We start from the raw sequence: 20,179 nt of genomic DNA, 5'->3' as shown, positions 1-20,179 counted from the left end.
AAAAATCACTCTCAGTCTAATGTCTTAGAGCAAACACATTATTTCTTTTTCAAAGTCATTTAAATATTACAACGTGCAGAAAATAATGTTTTCGTTGAACATTCATAAATGATAAGCATTTTAAAGTATTCGCTATCGCAACACTCAGAGAAAGGAAAAGACAACAAATATCCGTAATCAAATGAAATGTAACTCTGCTAGTTTGAGTTAACAATTCATTTCAAACCTTCTAGTGAAAGAGTATACAAATAAGAATTTGAAACTTGGTAAATGGTGAGATAACACATACAGTGCCCCTTCTTAGGTCATCTCCAGGTTAACAAAGAGAGAGTTTGCAGACATAAGAAGGTTGGAACGTTGTTCTCTACTTTATTTTAATACAAGTTTTAATACCCATACCAGCCGTCTTTGAGATACATTTTTACTTCAAGTGGGTTTCTCGTCATCACTGTATATGCCCGTAATACATGAACTCGATTAATTTGTGGTCTTTTGTTTCACCTAAACAGAATCCTTTATTTTTTGTTTCGTTTTGATTCCTGTTCATTTTAAACAGGAATAATATTTGAGAAATTCTAAGTGGGAAGAAACTTTATGGTTTATAATGCATCTGTAGAGTTTTTCAACCAAATTTTTCTTTATGGGGCTTATAGTTGTCTCTCGAAAGAACGTGTTCAGTTGCATACTTGAACGTGTTAAAGTTATCTGTCACAGTATAGACTTTCATGACAACATGCTAATACCTAATGAATCTGAAAGTTTGTATCCTTTCTTCTGAATATGTTAACGGCCGATTCAATTATAGTGTTCATCATTATTCAGTATATAAACCGTTTTCTCTACATGAAAGCGGTTCAGTCAATAATATTCAATTTTATGAGTTTCAAAACCTGCGTTTTCTTTTCTTCTAACAAAACGCACGAAATCCGGAGATAAGATGAACTCTTTTAGTTTCGTAATGTTTCACAATGTATGCATTGCTTGTACCGCCAAAAATGTGTAATTTTACAGTATTATCACGAGATGCTTAGAAATGATTGTGCATACTTATTGCATCAACTGCCCAAAGTAAAAAACGTGTTCTTGTCACAATGGATTGTTTCAAGGTTTGCGCAAAGCTACGCGAGGGCTATCTGCGCTAACTGTTCATAATTTAGCAGTGTAAGACACGAGGGAAGGCAACTAGTCATCGCTACCCACCCCCAACTCTTGGGCTACTCTTTTACCAACGAATAGTGGGATTGACCGTCACATTATAACTCCCCTACGATTGAAAGGGCGAGCATGTTTGGTTTATCAGGGATTAGAACCCATGACCTTCAGAATACGGTTTGTTTTGAAAATCGCGAAAAGCTACTCGAGGGCTATCTGCGCTAGTCGTCTCTAATTTTATAGTGTAAGACTAGAGGGAAGGCAGCTAGTAATAACCACCCACTGCCAACTCTTGGGATACTCTTTTACCAACGAATAGTTGGATAGACCGCCACATTATAATACCTTCACGGCTGAAAGGGCGAGCATGTTTGGTGTGACGAGGATTACGAGTCGAGTGCCTTAACCACCTGGCCATGCCTGGCACTCCAATTGAACGCAAATCATAAATTATCATATTAAAAGTCAGAAAATGCCCTATTATTCGAACACAGAAAGACTGAAGAGCTGAACCAAAGATATTAAACACAGAAGTGTTTTGTTTTCACACATTAGATATATTTCGTACTTCGGTTCATTTATTGTGTTTAAAATTCAACATTAAAGTAAACCCGTCTTCACGTTATGTAATATTAACTGAATCATATTCTCAACAGAACAAAACGAATATCAGAGTCTTTGCAACAACAGTAGCTTGTATTGAACACAGGGAAATTTTCTCAACATTCATAAATACAACTGTGCTTGGACATTGAGTAAAACGGTTAAGTTGTTTCTTACATCACGTTGGTTAATTTACTACTATTGAAATATGTATGCAGAGATTGACTTTTATTAATGTATTAGACTGCAAAGGTACGTTTTTCATTTCGGTATTTATTTTTGCGCGAAGCTACACAATGGATTATGTGTGTTATAATTAACAGGAATATCGAGGCCTGAACTCCAATTTTTTAAGCCCTCGAGCTCAGCGTTCAGACTCAGGCAGACTGCTTATTTTGAAGAAATGTATTTGAATGAAATGGACAAGCGCAAACAACGAACACGTCACATTAAACCCACCATCTGCGTGGTGATACGCATGTTCACTCGTATAGATACTATATTCACTACACGACGCTGGCTCGTCATGCGATAAGAACAGATTAAATGCCATTGTCTCTTCATGGCCTTAAGTAGTTTGATTAGAAGTCAGTTTAAGTATTCAAAAGACACGAAAATGTTTCATGTCAAAGTTTTTTATTTATTTGCAATATTGTTCCTATGGATTTTATAAAGAAATATGAATTATCTGACTAAGAACCAAAATAATCATGAATAAAACCATTGGTGATTGTCTCTGTTCTACAGAGGAGGCTGATCGAGTTATAACGTTAGAATTTACTCGGTTCGAAATAAACTGTTCTACACATCGACTTCTTCGAAAATAGATAAATACGAAAAGCATTTGTTTTGTTGAATTTCGCGCAAAGCTAAACGAGGGCTCTCTGAGCTAGGCGTCCCTAATTTAGAAGTGTAAGACTAGAGGGAAGGCAGCTCGTTACCAACGAATAGTGGGAGTGACTGTCACTTATAACGCCCTCTGGCTGAAAGGGCGGACATGTGGGATGCGACCGAGATTAGAACCCGCGACTCTCAAATTATAAAATATGTTACTTATTACAATTTCAAATAGCCTAAAACTGCGTTAAATTGTAATTTAGATTTAGAAGTTAAATAAAGGTCAATATGTATTCAGTTTATGACACCTTCCAACATGAATGAAACACGGTTGTTTTTTTTTAATATAAATATATTTTAATATACAAACAACAACACAATTTACAAAACAAATAATGACCTATATACAAAAGTTTTACAAACAGTATTGAGTTTTCTTACTGGTCTCGAACTCTTTTGATATCTTATCGAGGGTTCACGATGAGTGAATTGAGTTCAAGCGGATATAGGTACAATTCCCTTAACAGGAAGCTTGCTAGTTCTGTATTCTTCATTGGTCACACGTCGAATTTTTCTTCACTGGAGCTATATAATGCTTTCTGCTAAAATTAAGTGGTTTATAACGATCGAAATCTATGAATGTTCCTGGTGAAATATCTGAAGTTCTCAATTAATAAGCGTTAATCACCATTATAGCTTCCGAGGTTTATAATATAAAAACTATAACAAACCAACAATATATACTGTCCTTTGACGCGTCACGTTGGTAACATTTATAGGCGTATAGAGAACGCCTAGAAATTTCATATATTGTTGATTCTTTCCATCCACCCCAAAGGAAAGCATTTTCTAGAACCTTGGTGAATAAGCGGAAATTTCGTAATACAAATTTATCAGTATAAGTAATGTACGTTTCTAAATATACATTTAACTTAAACAAATATCGATATCAACTATATAATAGTAAATCCATCACAAATAATATTCGTAATAATTGTAAATAAAAAAAGACTGGTTTCATTGTTTTGTTTGTCTTTGGAATTTCGCGCAAAGCTGCACAAAGGTTACTTGCATATAACCATTAATAATTTGTAACTGATAGATTATAAGGAAGACAGTTAATTAACTATACTCACTTTTAACTCCTAGACTACCGTTACCTCAGCGAATAATGAGGTCTGACCATGTAATTATTATAGAGCATTTATGACATTTCCGAGCATGCGCGGCTAAAATGAAAATAAATAAACAAAAACTGTAATTATCAATAGATTGCATCTGTAAGTTACAGAAATAACGAATTTGCCTGAGTAGTTGTAAGAGGTCACTATATAAGAATTAGATTGTTTTTATATCTCTCTTCAATAAAAAGAAATGTGCACTAATTTTAACGGGTAACATAGTGGATGCGTATAAATCTTTAAGAAACTGCTAAAGTGTGATAAGTATGATAACCTTAAGATCTGTATATAGCTTTAAGAAACTGTTCAAGTCTAATAACTATGATAACCTTAAGATCTGTATAAAGCTTTAAGAAACTGTTCAAGTCTAATAACTATGATAACCTTAAGATCTGTATATAGCTTTAAGAAACTGTTCAAGTCTAATAACTATGATAACCTTAAGATCTGTATAAAGCTTTAAGAAACTGTTCAAGTCTAATAACTATGATAACCTTAAGATCTGTATAAAGCTTTAAGAAACTGTTCAAGTCTAATAACTATGATAACCTTAAGATCTGTATAAAGCTTTAAGAAACTGTTCAAGTCTAATAACTATGATAACCTTAAGATCTGTATAAAACTTTAAGAAACTGTTCAAGTCTAATAACTATGATAACCTTACGATCCATAAAATTTACAATTGTTTATAACGATTTCCTATCCTTTTCTTCATGATTCACATATGTCATCAGGTTTAACCCTTTTCCTTCATCAGCATGTCTCTTGTGTACCTTAAGTTTTGTTTACATATAAGGTGAGTTCATTTTCATGTTTTATTTTTACATTATAATGTTTACAATAAAAACGACATATTGCCAGAAATCATGGTAATGTTTAAGCATTTTGGTTCATTAAACCAATGTTCCTAATAATGTGAAAGTGAAAGCAGTGTACTTCATTCTCTGTAACCCAAGAAATGTGAAGGTAACAGCAGGGTATCTTATGTTCTATAACCCTAACAATGTGAAGGTGACAGCAGTGTACTTCGTGTTTTTTAACCATAACAACAACAGTGTGCATCATGTTCTTTAACCCTAACAATATGAAGGTAACAGCAGTGTACTTCGTCTTCCTTAACCATAACAATGTGAAGGTGACAGCCGTGTACCTCATGTTCTTTAATCATAACAATGTGAAGGTTACAGCCGTGTACCTCATGTTCTTTAACCCTAACAATATGATGGTAACAGCAGTGTATTTCATGTTCTTTAACCCTAACAACGACAGTGTGTCTCGTGTTCTTTAACTCTAACAATATGAAAGTAACAGCAGTGTACCTCATGTTCTTTAACCCTAACAACGACAGTGTGCCTCGGGTTCTTTAACTCTAACAATATGAAAGTAACAGCAGTGTACTTTATGTTCTGTAACCCTAACAACGTGAAGGTGACAGCAGTGTACTTCGTGTCCTAATTCAAATCAGAAGTCGGGGAGTAACACTAAACCTAAAGATTACTACCTCAACATGAGATAAAATCTCGCTTTATTAGAGTTTAAACGTGAAGAAACCCCGCGTCAGCTCAATTTTCGTTTTGAAGTTCTTAACAGATGTTAAAATGTGTCACCTTTGATAAAATGTTTGATATTTTTTGGCTTGCGGCGAAACAAGCATCTCTGAGAAATATATAGTTTAAAATTCCTTTTCCAGTGTGTAAAGGAAAAGCGGTATCAGCAACAATTCTTTGCGTCTAAACATTTTTGTAATATTCCTGAGCTGTCATTTTTCATCTAACTTAGACATATATATATATTATATACCTCAAACTTTCGGCTAAAAATATCGTTATCAACGAGTATGCCCAAACGACGAAACAGTGTATCATAACGTGAGAAAAGTATATCTAATTAACTAAATTCAGTGTACTTCGTGTTCTTTAACCCTAACAATATGAAGGTGACAGCATTGTACTTCATGTTCTATAACCCTAACAATGTGAATGTGACAGCAGTGTACTTCGTGTTCTTTAACCCTAACAACATGAAGGTGACATTTTACTTGTCTTGCAGTGAGTGGCCTGATGATTCGAATCATGAGTTCAAATCCCTCTGCCGAATATTCTTGCTCGTTCATCCCTGGGAGAGTCATAATTTGATGGTCAGTTCCAGTATTCGTTGATGGTAGATGGTGTTGACGTATCTCCTTCCTTCTTTGCTGAATTAGAGAAGACTAGCGCAGATAGGCCTTGAGTAGCTTTGCGCAAAATTCAGCACACAAACAAATAATAAATGTTATAGATTTCGCTACATTTGGACACAGTTGCTAGGGAAGTATTTAATGTTACTCGTTCTAAAGATAACTTTGGAAGAAAATATTTTTCTGTGGATGATTATAGCGTTCGAGTGAGAATACGTTTTTTGTTTTACTAAAAAGCCTTATTTGATGATGAACATTTCATTGTTATGTAAGACATGTGTGGTGAGTGTCTGATCTAAGTACACTAATGTGGTTTGATTTTGTTGAATTTCGCGCAAAGCTTCTCAAGGCCTATCTGCGCTAGTCTTCTCTAATTTAGCAAAGAAGGAAGGCCATACGTCAACACCATTTACCATAAACGAATACTCAGCTAGCCGTCCCTAATTTAGCAGTGTAAGACTAGGGAAAAGGCAACTAGTCATCACCACCCACCGCCAACTTTTGGGCTACTCTTTTACCAACGAATAGTGGGATTGACCGTCACATTATAACGCCCCCACGGCTGAAAAGAGGAGCATGTTTGGTTGAGGGGGATTCGAACCAACGGCCCTCGGATTATAAGTCGATTGCCTTAACCACCTGTCTATGCTGAGCTCACCCTAATGTGTGAAACAAATGTAACATTATGTATAGGTGTTCGGATTAAATCGTATTACGATTCATTATTTAATCATAATAAGTGACTAATCCATCTGAGAGTAGTTTTTGTTTTCTGATATATAATTTTATGATTGTTGGAAACAATAAACGTTCAAAAATTGTCTTGCACGCGACCAAAGAAAGCGCCCGAACCATGACTGTAAATCAAAACTGTTTGAAGCTGCGAGCTCTGCTCAACAATCTAGCATTTCGAAGGTTCATCTTCAAACGCACACCCAAGCGGTAAAAAAAAGAAAAGGTGGTGCTGTGAAAACGAAAACGAAACGTTAGTAGCATGATGAATTCTTCCTATTTTTTTTTTTTTCAGGTTAGTATTGGATATGTGATTTCTGTGTATCACTTACCGCTTCTTTTCATGACAGATGATGGATAACGAATATTAAGCACGTACGTGTGTTTGTGGATGAAAGAGAATGCTTTACTGTAAGACCATCTGGTAAATGTACTTAAGCATATTTGCGCTTTACCTTCTTAGAGAAACCGGATGGTGGCGCTCATTACTTTGGTCATTCTGATATTAAGACACGTGGCTCATAACCCACACAATCTACGCTGATGAGATTATAATGCAAAGTTTCATTTAACAGTGAGAGGTTTCGAAAAACACAGACGAAACCAACATTAACTGCATCGTAAGATGGCGTATGTGGGAGCTAATCATTAATAGTATACTTATCTTCTTTTTTATGTGTGAATAGTAACGAGTCATTTCTCAAAAAAACAAAATGAATTGAGTTTCTTTTTTGATTACTTTCTATTTCTGTGGCGGTTCGCTAAAGAAAAGTATTAGCTTGTAAATCAAACAGATAATTAACGTTCTATATAAAATTACTGTTTTTTATTAATAATTACATTATTTTACAGTTGGAATTTATTTCGCTTGGGTTCTTTTTTGGCCATGATAAAAAATGAGGTTGATGTTTTTTTGGGGGGTAAAGATACGCGGGTGACGTTCTGTCCAGCGCGGAGAATTTAACCTCGTGTCTTAGCGTTGTCAACTCGTAAACTTAAACTTAACGCTGACTCTCAGAGGGTTTGTTTTGAATTTTCTCGCAAAACTACACGAGGGTTATCTACATTAGTCGTTCCTAATTTAGCAGTGTAAGACCAGATGGAAGGCAGCTAGTCATCACTACCCATTGCTAATTCTTCGGCTACTCTTTTACCAACGAATAGGGAGATTGGCCGTGACATTATAACGCCCACACGGCTGAAAGGGCGAGCATGTTTGGTGTTATAGGGACTCAAACACGCGACCTTCGGATTACCAGTCGAGCACCCTAACCACCTAGCCATTTCGGGTCCCCACAGAGGGAGTAAGATTGGTGTATAAAAAATATTTGAAAATAATTTTGACGATTTCATGTTTAGGGTAAATGTGTGGTATGTTTTATTTTAGAAGAAGATTATCCAAACTTCCGATATAAAAATGAAATCAAACCTTTGTTTATACCCGTAAATATTTTTCTTTACAATTACATTGTTATCAGGACTATAAAGAATGCACTAAATCAGTCAAATGTGCAGGCTTAGAGTTTTTATCTTTGCATTTCTATTATTTCCATGTTCTAGTTCTCCAACCATGTTATTTTAAGTCAAAAGGATATGTTTCTAGTAGACATCATTGTTTCCTTAAAACAATACAAACACGCTGCATTCACGTTTACTTTTCTATTATGCAAATCTGTCAAACTTACACGTATAAAGTTTCAACATTAATTAAACGTGAGTACAGGTATAGCATCTTTAGTTAACGTTGTAGAATAAAAGGCTTAGGAACAACACATCATGTTCGAAGCAAGTGTCACGTACAATTTATCCGTATTTGTTAAGGTGAAGAAAATTCAGTACTTCCTGGTGTAGATTATTGGAGTCTCTGTCTTTCTCTTCTCAAACGTAATCTTTCTTAAAGATTATTCAAGTCGAACGTTGTCAGAGGTGTATTTGAGTGAAAATTTATTGCCACACTCTAGACACTTAATTAGCAATACAATAGCCTGCTAGTTTTATAGGTTGGCTGGTGTTTTAGCGTGTCGTTTTGTGGAATGAAGAGTCCAGGTTTTGAAATACGATATTGTTGAGCACGTTCTCTACTTTCAAGGTGAGAACGTGCTCTGTGAAAGTCACAATCGATTCCTTTATTAAATTCAGAGAACCGGATAAGATCTCGTTTAGCGACTTATTGACTTATGTCTTCCTTCTGGTCAGTAGTTCAAGACGATGGGTATATGTATGTTTATTTTTAACACCAAAGTTTCTAACCTGATCGTTTAGTGCACGTGCGCACAAGTTTAAGAACCCCATTGCTAGATTTTACTTGTTATTTAGTTTGTGTTACATCTGGTGGTTAGAAATCAAATTTTATTTACTTTCGTATATTGCTGCGCTTCTAATGTTATATGGATACGGTTGAAAGAAACATTAAAGTTTAATATAACAGTTTAGATATTCGATGAACCAGTAAATATGTGTTTTTCTGATAGCATAGCCACATTGGGCTATCTGCGGAACCCACCGAGAGGAATCGAACTTCTGATTTTAGCGTTGTAAATCCGTACACTTACCGCTATACTAGCGGGGGGCGTACTAGTAAGTGGCCTCAATGCAAAGAACTATTAAATTAATCATAGTGTATAAAATGAAAAAAAACACGCTTGCACTACCAGTCTGGTGTTATATTTTACTTACATGTTTCATACTTGTAACACATTTGGCATGTTGGTTATTTTATATAAGAAAAACTGTCAAAAAGGTTTAACAGCCATTAGGGAAATGTTGACGAATTCTACTCATCATTCTGTTGTTCTTAGTAATGCCCTCTGGAGGAGAAAAAGTTTTACATTCGAAACGTTTTAGAAGGATATCTAATAATATATCTAGCATTACTAAAACAATAAATTGTTTATTTCAGTGGTAACTGTTCTTCCCTTTCTGGGTTGTAGGAATTTTTTTTTTGTAAAATGTTTATAGTAAAATTAACTTGTTTAATTTGAGAGAAATTGGTGAGTTGGCCTTATGTTATAGTACTGTCATTTTGTTGGTATTGTGTTTAATGGTTTGCTTTAGTGTATTAAAAATCGCGTGTCTCCTGAAAAAAGTTATTAGACTATTTAGTCATCGTTATGAACTTCTGAGTATAAGAAAGTCAAAGGTTTTAGTACATCAACAATTCAGAGAAACAAAAAGATATTTTAGTATTGACAGTTATGTTCTCCTGTGGGCTAGCAGTTATTTACGGGCTTACAACGCTGAAATCCATGGCTCAATTTCCGTGATGATCAGAGACGCAGATAACCCATTACGTAACTTTGAGCTTGTTTGTTGTTGTTTTTTATTTTACGCAAAGCTACACGAGGACTATCTGCGCTAATCATCACCATCCATCGATAATTCTTGGGCTACTCTTTTACCAACGAAAAGTTGAATTGGCCGTTACATTATAGCGCTCTTACGGCTCAAAGTTTGGTGTGACGGGATTCACACTGGTGATCCTCAGATTACGAGTCGAGCGCCCTAACTACCTACCAGGCCAACTTTGAACTTAAACAAAAACTCAACACGTTAATAGTTATTTATGTAGGTAAGAAGACAAAATTGATATAAACAGTGTATGGTATTTATCTTTGTGTTGTTTGAAATATAAACAGGTCAAACCGTTAAAACTATAAACCGATAGCACTGAATTGATTTATCAGTAAGGTACTTTCGTTGTTACGGTTGCTTTCGGCAGCGAGCATATACTGAAGCCCGTACGTATATTTCAAGATAGCATTCTTTAATACTGTTAAATGTTGTGAAAGTCGATGACGTGATTAATTTAACATCCAACGAATCTTTGAAATAATTATGTAAAAATAGTAGGAAATAGTTTGTCACAGCATTATCTCCAGTCGTTAACTGTTACGTGTGGTAACGTGAATGAGGTGGCGCTGTATCAAATCATCAATCATTTGTTGCTTCAACAAAATGAAGAACGGTAGAGATAGGCCTAATGCAAACGATTTACTTTTAGCGGTCTTAGTAACGGCAGTTTGAGAAATACGAATCCACATATTCACAGCGAAACTTTTACGTTAGAGAGAATACGTTGCAGTTCATGTTTGATAAATTACGTTGTGGATCGTTTTGGAGAAACGAGACAACTGACTAAAAAACAGTAGTTTTGAATCATGTTTTTTGTTTTTTTTATATCTCACGACATAATTACCCGTAAGCACATAACGAGAATTTTGTTTCTAATTATCAGATTAAATATGTAATTCGAGCCTCTCAGCTGAACGGCTCACACTTTTCAAAGAAAACTTTGCAAATCATTAGAATCAGTCAACAAAAACGTATCGACCTGGCGTTGCTTTAGTAGGTTTTTATCATAGTTTTCTTTATATTATTACATTTACAGAAATAGGAGAAAACGTCTGTTTTTATACAAAATAAGTCCTGGTATAAGTGTTATTAATGTTTACAGTTTACCAATATTAAAACTCTTAGATCGTAAGAAAAATAATTATCTCCTCCTTTCCGAGATATACAATCACAGTGTGATTACCAGGCCTAAGTCACGTCAACAATGTGATAGATTGTTTGTTTTTGAATTTCGTGTAAAGCTACCCGAGAGCTATCTGCGCTAATCGTCCCTAATGTAGCAGTGTAATCGCCACCCACCGCCAACTCTTGGGCTGCTCTTTTACCAATGAATAGTGGGATTGACCGTCACATTATAACGCACCCACAGCTGAAAGAGCGAGCATGTTTGGTGCGACCGGGATTCGAACCCGCGACCTTCACATTACGAGTCGAACGCCTTAACCCACCTGACCATTCCGGGCGTTTTAGCGATGAACCTTATCATCACCATAACTAATAGTATTTGTAAGATATACACGTATTTGAAGTGTGAAGATGTTTAACTCTATATTTAAATCATTTTTACATTTAAATAATACATCTGCTATAGTATATAACAGATATAGTATATAGTATTATAGAGAATTAAGTGTTTTATGTTAACGCTGTCTCAGGTCTCGTGCTCACTTCAGGACTACGTCCATTATCGTCCAGTGTGTTCGAACTGGTGTTCTTGATTACCGTTTGATCAACACTGTAATTTGCACTACAGGCAAGCCCACCGTTGCTCTTATACCACATATCTTGACAAGCTTTCCACAGAATATCCATTGCAAGTGGACGTCAATTTTCAAAACCATGTTTCAACAAAAGTCTGTTGAAACTGCATCCTGGAACTTGGTAGGTATGTGGTGGAAAGAGATGGATGTGATACCAGTTCTTATGGCCTTCTTTCCTTTGAAAACAGCCGTTGATTTCGAAATATTTCGGAAGCTTCTAAGCCTTTCTCAGCTTAAATCCTTGTTTAATATTTTGTTAATGACAAGGAAATGTATCTAGTTTCAACATACCTTTTTTTCGTTTTCCAGTTTTGCCTTATTTCACATTATTTTAGATTGTGATCTCAGAACCCGTTGCTGACTTAAAGAACTTGATGTGTGTGATTTCTGTGTAGAAGTGAGGAGCCCTTTCTTCAAAATGTTCCGTGTTTATTGTTTGTTTTTTCTGTATATTACTTAACATTTTCGCTCTATTACATTTCACTAAAGTAATATTTGTTTTTATTTTTCCAGTCGTAGTAAGTGAAACCTCAGAAACATTGCACTGTTTAATAGTAAAAAATCACCATAAACCACACGTATTGAAGCTGTAAACATTGTTCTTGGTATTGGCTCACACTTGTGGGGATTTGACACGTAAATAATTCTTTAGTTAGCTTAATTCTTCAGGGCTTTAAATTGTATTTTTATTTACTGTTATTTCACATAATATTTTAAAATCCTCCTGAATACCGGATATCTTAAGTTTCTCATGTCATTATTTCTGTAAATAAATACTCTTCTGTTCTCATTACAACATTACTTTCTATGAATTCTGCAAAAAGACTGTGTTTATGAACTTTTTTTTTCTTTTGTGTGTGTGATAATATGGATTTAAGTAAATAAACTGTGTCATCTTAGTACCAGAGGCGTAGATTTTTCACACCCTATGGGGGGGATGATTTTTATAACCACTTATGTAAACTGTTCAATTTGCAAATTGGTAATCTCTGATTACGTGAACCTGAAAGCTGTAAACATGCAGTCACAGAGTAATCTTGTTGCCACGATACTTGGATGTATGCTTAGGCCTACCGATTGATACTTACGAACTATCGCTTTGATCGAAAAGCTTAGAAGCTAGCTTATATTAAAGATGTACATTTCGGCTTGGTAAGAACACGAGAATCACAAAAAAACAAACACACAATTTGTAGGCCTGTGTGCAATAAAACAATTCAACAGGCCAAACTGTAGGTGGGGGGGATGATTGTATACACCATACCCCCCAGCTAAAATGAAGGGGTGGTGTATACCCTTTATCCCCCCCAGGATCTACGCTCCTGCATCTTACATCGTGTAATAATTTGTATTGGATTAGGAAATTGCAAGGATTTCAATATATGTTTGAACGTTTTTGATTACCTACTGAGATAAAACAAATTCTTTGTTCGCAAGTTATCTGTGGATATTTGTTTTAAATAGAATTATAGTTTTCAAACATTTGCGTTGGATAACTACATAAAGCCTTCACTAATATCTTATTCTGTAATTAATGATACAGTGTACATTGTACTCGACTTAAATGTTTGTTATTAAACTGAAACAGTTATTTTTGGAGTAATAACACATTAAAACCTTTTGAGCTACTAAATAAGTTAAGATTAAGATTACATTCGAACCTAAAACTGTAAGCACGAGTAAATGTCATGATTTCTGGTAATTTTGTATGCAACGTAGGTATTTCAATTACGAAAATTATTTATGAGTGAATGGGTAAGTTGGACAAATATTTGGAAAATGATCTTTAACTACAGTTAGTATATGGTAATTCGTACGTTTAATATAGATGAAAATCCACTAAATAGGGTGATTGAAGATAACGAAGGTTCTTAGCATAGTGTGGATAAGTCGTTCAAGGCAGTGAGTGCTCTATTGCTGGTAGTAAAGCTAACAGATATTCAATTTGTGTTAACAGACATTCATTACAAATCAAATAAAGTAGTATCTATACACAACTCACTAATTAGGTCTAATTAAGAATACGGTGTGCATTTTAGGTCTCCTCGTCTAAGAAAGGATATTGGCTTATTGGAGGAATTTTAAAGGATGGCTATTAGGATGATTTGTGGATGGAATGGTTACCTTACATGGATAGGTTTGAGACGTTCTAACTCGTTTTCTCTTGAGGAAATACAGGTGAGGCGTAATTTTATTGAAGTTTACAATAGTATCTGAAGGGTTGATTAAGATTAGAGTCTTTGATTTGTGTTATACTCTGAAAATTACAGGACAAAATGACATATCTTAGGATTTGGTAAAAGTAAGTTTGACTCCAGTTAAGACAGTCTGAGTTTTCTAAAAATCCATTAATTGGTGAAATGGGTTATCGTTGGCAGTTCTGGAAGTCAGCACTTTACCGGAATTTAAGAGGTTAATTGATGTAATAAAGGTGGTGACATGAAGACAAAAGGCGGAAGACTTTCGAAACGTCGTCCTCTACACTTGTGTCTCCATAACAGGCAGTTGCCGTCTATTCAACAAAGTTTCATCAAGGTGGTTTTGAATTTTTACTTTTACTTATGCAAGGACCTCTTTCAAGGATCAAACGGTCTGCAGGTTGTTTGAACGTTTGTCTGTCAAAATGTTGAGACTAAGATCTGTATTTTTTTATTGTGTTTGGAAAACCTCACTGTATTTGTTTTTACACGCACTTGTCAAAAGAAAGAAGAATAACCTGTTCATTCTTTCTTCTAAAGACCAAAACACAAAAAGTGTTATAATTAGAAGTTTTGTTTGGTTGTTTGGAAGTTGAGTTGTTTCGAATGACCCCCTAGTAGAAGCGATGACATATGATTTTTACTGGCATGCACAGCTTGTAATCTAAATAATGCACGTTACAATGTTTAGAAATTATTTCATATAGATAAAGTTCCATCCGAAGTCCAAATGTGTTGTAGGAATATCACAAAAGTGTAAACTGGTCTTCACAAACGGCAAAAGTAATTTCCTGTACTGTGACTAACTCGTTATTTTAAATAAAGTGGAAAGATAAATGATTCTATATACCTTAAAAGCTTACGTGGTTTATTTGTACATAATATCTATTATAGAAAAACGTTTTAAAAATAAGTACATCAGCAGTAGATTCTAGTAGTGCTTTTATGGCAATAATAACTATTTTCTAGTGTAACATAAATTCCAGTATTTTCAGGAGAGTAATAAAACAAACCAGTACGTTAATTATAGAAAGACCAAGCAGATGAGATGGATTTTGTCACTTTCGAGTACAAAGTTTCATGATTCGTTTCAAAGTAAAATTAACTTCAGCAGCAGGTAGATTAGCGAAGATTAGCGAGTCATTTCCTTTTTAGACTTCTCTTCACACTGATAACACAGATAGTTTACGAAAACTTGCCGGTTATGTTTTCACATTAAAAATGAGAAAAATAGAAATGAAAGAATCGGCTGAAATTTTCACCTTTGCTCATAAATTATAAAACGCCATGACAAGATTCACCCAGAAAAAAAAAAACTGTAATAAAGTCTCTTTAAAAGAAAATAATATTTTCAGTCTGCAGTTTAACTCTGTGACGCACATCGTGGCCCGACAAGGCCTGGTGATTGAGGCGCTCGACTCGTAATCCGAGGGTCTCGGGTTCGCATCCCCGTTGCATCAAACATGCTCGCCCTTTCAGCCGTTGGCGTGTTATAATGTGAAGGTCAATCCCACTATTCGTTGGTAAAAGAGTAGCTTAAGAGTTGGCGGTGGGTGGTGATGACTAGCTGCCTTCCCTCTAGTCTTACAATGCTAAATTAGGGACGGCTTGCTCAGATAGCCCTCGTGTAGCTTTGCGCGAAATTAAAAAAAAGCAAAGAAACGTACATCGTTTTAAATATTCTTATTTCGATATATATGTATATATATTCTGCACTGCAACACATTACGTCATATACATATTATATTATATATCCAATTTAATCAAAGAGTATGTAAGTCCTATATCCGGTCTGAACCCCTAATATCAAGTTTATATACAGACTTTCTTTGTGTGAGAACATTTAATGAATTCATTATTCAATCATTCTCTCTGTGTATAGCCCCGGCATGGCCAGGTGGGTTAAGGCGTGCGGCTCGTAATCTGAGGGCTGCGGGTTCGCATCTCCGTTGCACCAAACATGCTTGCCTTTTCAGCAGTGGGTCAATGTGAAGATAAATCCCACTATTCGTTGGTAAAAGAGTAGCCCAAGAGTTGGCGGTGGGTGGTGATGACGAGCTGCCTTCCCTGTAGTCTTACACTGCTTAATTAGGGACGGCTAGCGCAGATATCTCTCGAGTAGCTTTGCGCGAAGTTCAAAAAAACAAACTCTCTGTGTATATGTATATAAATGTATACACATATCAATTGCTTCAGTTTCAAAACTAGTACTATAATCTTTTCTTAAGTATTTACAATTCAAATTTCAATACTATTTACACTTTCATGTCATCAGTTTATATGACAGGTGCATCGTCTACAGGAACCAACATACGAATATTAATTCATTCGGTATCGCTTACAAATAAATAAGGTTTTTGGTTTTGTTTTTTATTAATTTCGCACAAAGCTACTGGAGGACTATCTGTGCCGGCGTTCGACTCGTAATCTGAGGGTCGCGGGTTCGAATCCTCGTCGCACCAAACATGCTCGCCCTTTCAGCCGTGGGGGCATTATAATGTGACGGTCAATCCTACTATTCGTTGGTAAAAGAGTAGTTCAAGAGTTGGCGGTGGGTGGTGATGACTAGCTGCCTTTCCTCTAGTCTTACAGTGATAAAGTAGGGACTGCTAGCGCAGATAGCCGTGGTGTAGCTTTGCAGGAAATTCAAAACAAATCTTTAATCGAAAAGTCATTACATAATTCTGGAGTATTTCAGCAAAAATAATTCACCATGTCCATATTTATTAATAAATGACAATTAAATTAATATTCGTATGTTAGAGTCTGTGTTATGTGTGTCCATACTGAAGATTCACTGATATTCTACTGTGCTGAATGCTTTTCACAAAGTTTTAAATCTATGCAAATGTAATTTAATAGCATTTGGATATTCAGAAGAGGTATAAAATCCCTGTAGGTCTGTACTATCGTGTTTGTTTTTTTGAAATTCGCGCAAAGCTACACGAGAGCTATCTGCGCTAGCCGTCCCTAATTTAGTAGGGTAAGACTACAAGAAAGGCAGCTAGTCATCACCACCCACCGCCAACTCTTGAGCTACGGTTTTACCAACGAATAGTGTATTGACCGTCACATTATAACGCCTTCTGATGTTTGGTGTGACAGGCATTCGAACCCGCGACACTCAGATTGCGAGTCAAGTGCCTTAACCACCTGGCCATGCCGGGCCATACCGTGGTGTGAATTGGAATTTGTGAAACTTCTCTAATGTTCAATACCGACTGGTAATATATAGAATTTCAATTTTTGTTGTAGTTTTGTGTAGTCCAAAGCTACACGGTACATTACACTCTATCTGCTACGACTTATCGAAACCCAAATCTTAGTGTTTTAACTCTATATCACTTCCCCACTGTGGGACATACGCCCTGTGTGGCATCAAATTATGAAAATCCCAAAATATATTAGAATAAACGAAGTTAAAACGTATGTTGTTGTTTTTTTCGATTGACACTGCGAAACTACGCTATCTGTACTTTGTTTTAATTTGAAACCCCCACTAGGTGTGATTATAAACCTTTCTTAAGATTATACAAAAGCAACGAATTGTGATAATCGCACATATTGCGAATCCTTTAACTTTCATTAGAAAGGTTTTCACGTCAGAAGAGAAAACTTATTAGCTAGTGGCGGTTTTAATTTCCGCGCGGAGGCTTATCTGACTGTCAACCCGTTATTTTGCCGTATTATTACGTATTTTCAGAGGAAGTACAGCGCTTCTTATCACATCCGAGAAAACTGTTCGAATATTTAAAATGAAGTGCAACAGACGATTGTAGTTTTAAATACTTTTAAGAGATACATAAAAATAAAATGAAATTAAAACTTTCTTAATCATGATACCATACTAACCTCTTTTATCATTCATTGAGACTTGACACGAAAACCTATTGAAACGCGATAATATTTGCCAGAACAGATATATAAAGTTTATGTTGTCAAATGCTTTCCAATTCATTTATTTAAGGATTGGATCACACACGTTAGAATCGAGTTTATCGTTTGCGCTTGCTTTTCGCTGTCTTATCAGATTTTCAATTATCGCGAATGTCACAGAGACAAGATACTGACGTGCGACAAGTCGTGGAAATGTCATGTTCTCTATTACCACGGTTGTGTGTCAGTCCAGAACCATTCTCGCTCCTCGCCCCCTACCTGTTATAGCAAGACGCGTATCTTCTGTTCTTATGGTTATCATCCATCTGATCTCTGTTAAAATTCAAACCAATCCAAGACACTACAAATGTTGTCTTTCCTTTTGTTACGAACTTAACTACGTTTCGTATTTGTGACGTTAATATAGATAAGCTCCTATGGAACATCTCTGTATTAGTTTTGAGTAGTAGTTCACAGTAGGAGTGGGTAATCAATATTACAAAATCTGCACGTGAAGAAAGTTTACAGGGCGTTGACTAAAACAATAGCGACACGAACTAGTTTATTTTAAGAAACCATGTGCCACATATGCATTTACATATATGTATGTATAAATATATACGTGTGTGTGGGTTATAACTTCACAGGCTACCAACTCGTTCAAAAATATTGCAAATCATTTTGCCTATTTATAAATATATCAATCGGTTAAGGTGAAATTTAGCCTAACATAGGTATAATAGTTTTACAATTTATTCCTCGTAATTTTTGTTATATTTCGCCTAGATTTCATTCTATGTCTATGTACAAGATATCTATCTATTTCTTCTCTTGGTCCGGGGCCTGGCATGGCCTAGCGCGTTAAGGCGTGCGCTTCGTAATCTGAGGGTCGAGGGTTCGCGCCCGAGTCGCGCCAAACATGCTCGCCCTCCCAGCCGTGGGGGCGTTATAATGTGACGGTCAATCGCACTATTCTTTGGTAAAAGAGTAGCCCAAGAGTTGGCGGTGGGTGGTGATGACTAGCTGCCTTCCCTCTAGTCTTACACTGCTAAATTAGGGACGGCTACCACAGATAGCCCTCGAGTAGCTTTGTGCGAAATTCCAAACAAACTCTTGGTCCGGCATGACCAAGTATATTAAGACGTTCGAATCCTAATCTGGGGGTCGCGGGTTCAAAACGCGGTCGCACCAAACATGCTCGCCCTCCCAGCCGTGGGGGCGTTATAAATTTACAGTCAATCCCACTATTCGTTGGTAAAAGAGTAGCCCAAGAGTTGGCGGTGGGTGGTGATGACTGGTTGCTTTTCCTCTGGTCTTACACTGCTAAATTAGGGACGGCTAGCGCAGATAGCCCTCGAGTAGCTTTGCGCGACATTCAAAAACAAACAAACAATTAACGACGAATTAGACAAAATAAAACAATGCTTCATCAGCATCAATAAGTGTCCTCCACAAACCGTAGAAAGGGCGAGCATGTTTGGTGTAACGAAGTGATCGGTGTATATCTCATCTTTATTACGAGTTTGATTGATTTACTCTTATTGTAAATATTAGTATATAACTTACAATTTTCTCAACTTCTACGCTTCACTTCGTTTGTACGTATAAAAATTTCTTCTTTATTGTACACATTGTTTACCTTGATGTGACCTGATGTAGTTCAACTAATTATTGATTTTCCATCTTTTTCTCTTTTTTTTTGCGAGATTTATTTCAATTCCGTGCCCTGCTGTTTACTTTTGTCTCTAAGCTTACTTCTTATTCAAATTAATTTTGGATATTGTTGCGAGTTCCATCCAACTGCAGTTGTTTGGAGAAGTTTCGAACTGCTAACATGTATCTTCATCGGGTCCTTAATTATAATGGAATGCATAATTCGCAGAGGAAGCTCATTATAGTGCATAAATTAGTGGAGAGAAACCGTTTGTTTGTAGAGAGACACCGATACTGAAAAGTAGGCGTAAAAATCAGGTCCTAATCATAATTAGTGCATAATTTGCAGGGGCATTTGGTGATGCTTATTACAGATAGCGCATAAATCAGTGGAGAGAAACCATTTATTTGTAGGGTGTGTTTGCGTGTTATTGTTTTTTTTTCACAGCAGCCACATTGGGCTATCTGCTGAGTCCACCAAGGGGAATCCAACCCCTGTTTTTATCGTTGTAAATTCGAAGACTTACCGCTGTTCCATTGAGGGAACTATTTGTAGAAAGAGACCGATACTGAGAAATAGATATAAAAGCTTGTGAACGGTCTTTTAAGTTTTAATAAACGTGTTTATATTAGATATTTGTATTAGGATATTTAATAAGT

This window comes from Tachypleus tridentatus, chromosome 10, assembly GCF_004210375.1.
Source record: "Tachypleus tridentatus isolate NWPU-2018 chromosome 10, ASM421037v1, whole genome shotgun sequence".
NCBI classification, from domain to species: domain Eukaryota; kingdom Metazoa; phylum Arthropoda; class Merostomata; order Xiphosura; family Limulidae; genus Tachypleus; species Tachypleus tridentatus.
The sequence above is the reverse complement of the archived record's forward strand: the minus strand, read 5'-3'. Positions refer to the sequence as shown.